This window comes from Giraffa tippelskirchi, chromosome 1, assembly GCF_054371585.1.
Source record: "Giraffa tippelskirchi isolate mGirTip1 chromosome 1, T2T-mGirTip1v1.2.pri, whole genome shotgun sequence".
In the NCBI taxonomy this organism is placed as follows: Eukaryota; Metazoa; Chordata; class Mammalia; order Artiodactyla; family Giraffidae; genus Giraffa; species Giraffa tippelskirchi.
In genome coordinates, this window is record NC_137275.1 from 180,388,669 (window position 1) to 180,390,748 (window position 2,080).

General features: G+C 51.0%; 1 protein-coding gene across 11 annotated transcripts in view; it reads left to right on the forward strand.

Moving 5' to 3' along the window:
* The window catches only part of TMOD1 (tropomodulin 1), a 91,187-nt gene that overhangs the window by 87,497 nt on the left and 1,610 nt on the right, over positions 1-2,080 (forward strand). The window lies entirely within an intron of this gene.

A 2,080-nucleotide genomic window follows, 5' to 3' on the forward strand; every position in this document is an offset into this window, starting at 1 on the left:
TGATGGGGATTGGTCCAGATGACTTGAGATGCTGGAAGGCTCTGACAGTGAAAGAGTCTCTGGCAGTTGTAATGATAAGCAACGTAGAGGAGTTTGCTTTAATGGAAGTAAAAAGCAGGTTGATTTGAAGGAACCTGGAAGACCTGGCTTCTGCTTTCAATTGTGTCTCTTATTCACTGTGACTTGAGGCAAGATACTTTTCCTCTCTTGGCCTCAATTTTAGTCATTATTAAAATGGGGGAAAATAATACCAAAGTGGTGTCTTTCTTTTCTCCCCATCCAAGCCAGTGCCTGGGGAGCCCTGTGCGGTGCAGCCCAGCATGCTTCCTGAGGGCACGTTAGGGGGATGCCACGGGGTCCCTTTCTTACCTCAGGCCATGGACTGGGGCCTCAGGTTCCAGTCCTGGCTCTGCTGCCTCGCCCTCAGGAACCCTGGCTCCCTTCTCTTCTCCAGGGGAAAGGAGCTGTCCCCTTGTGAGACCCAGATGAGACGTGTATGTGTACAGCCTGCATAGACAGGGCCTGATTGTACCGAGGGAGGCGCTGGACTGAGGCTCAAGATGAGTCACAGCCTTGGTTCCGTCTGGTACCAGCTTTGTTTTTTTGTTCCCTGCCATACTTCCCTCATCCATGACATGGCAGTGGTGACTACACTGACACTCTAGAATTGTTGGAGGGGCTCCAGTGAGGGGTTGAGTGTAAATGGGGTGTAATGCTTACACAGCTAACATGGAGATGCTGCCAGGCCTGGTTTGTGTAAACCCTCTCATCACTCTGGGCAAACCTCTTCTGCTCTTTGGGCTTTGGTGGTGGTTCCCCCCACGTCTCCCCGCAAGCTGTTAAGACATTCTGATGGTCTCCAGGAATCTGGCCAGACACACTGTCTTCTCTCCAGGAGACAGCTCGCTGATTTGCGTTCATTGCTCTTTCCAGGGAGGTGCAGGGGAGAGGAGCAGCCCAGGCAAAGGCTAAATTCTAGGCCCCAGATGGGGCAAACGTTGTGCCCCCATGCCTCTTCCACCAGCTCCTAGCCACAACTGGAGTAACACACCTTCCTGGGTGGTTCTGCTTTATACGCTCAGTGTCACACACAGGCCAATTTGGTTCTTGTTACAGCTTGTAAGCATCCGAGATCTAAATTTGTTTGGCTCGGGAACTGGAAGGTGTCTAAGTATGCTGCTGCTGCTGCTAAGTCGCTTCAGTCGTGTCCGACTCTGTGTGACCCCATGGACAGCAGCCCACCAGGCTCCTCTGTCCACGGAATTCTCTAAGCAAGAATACTGGAGTGGGTTGCCATTTCCTTCTCCCGTGTCTAAGTATAGACAGACTTTTTTCCTCTCACAATAGCATCCTGTCTCTGCCACACCTGCAGCCCCCTTGACTGCCACCCACTGGCTGTACAGCCTTTGACCTCCCTTTCTCTTGTAGCTGATGTGGTTTGCTGCTTGGTTTTCATCTGCAGACACTGTTTTGTTTCAAACACTCTCCCTTATTACAACAAAGGGGACCCTTCCCCCTGTCCCCCACCATTGCCACCATCTCATAAGCTAATGACCCCGCCTGCAATGCCCCAGCTAATGCTTTCCTCTTTGCGACATTTAACTCCCTTGCTATGTGAACAGTGTTTGGGCTTGACATTGTCTTGCCTCTGGGAAAATGTCAAGGTTAACCATAAGGGGATACAGATAATGCAGAGTAATCTTCAGGGCAGATGCTGCTGTTTACACAGGCAGGCCAAGAACTCTGAGGAAGGGCCGAGGGAAACCTTACCAGCAGGTTAAGATTCATTAAGATGGACTGAACTTAACCCGTATCTGACCTGAAGTAAGGATCTTCAACCATGGGGCCTCTGTACACAAAGGACGACAGCAGAGTTGGATAAAGCGGGTTTTACACCTGTGTGGCCAGCGCTTCACAAGTACTTTATGAATGAATTTACACCACTACAGGCTCTCCTCTCAGTGAAGGCTCACAAGCTGTCCTTTGAAAACAACAGACTTCAGAGTGTGCTCAGCAAAGTTATTGAGAAGCTTCCCGGCGCTCTCGGAGCCACAGTGGTGGTTCTGGGGCCCAGGGACAG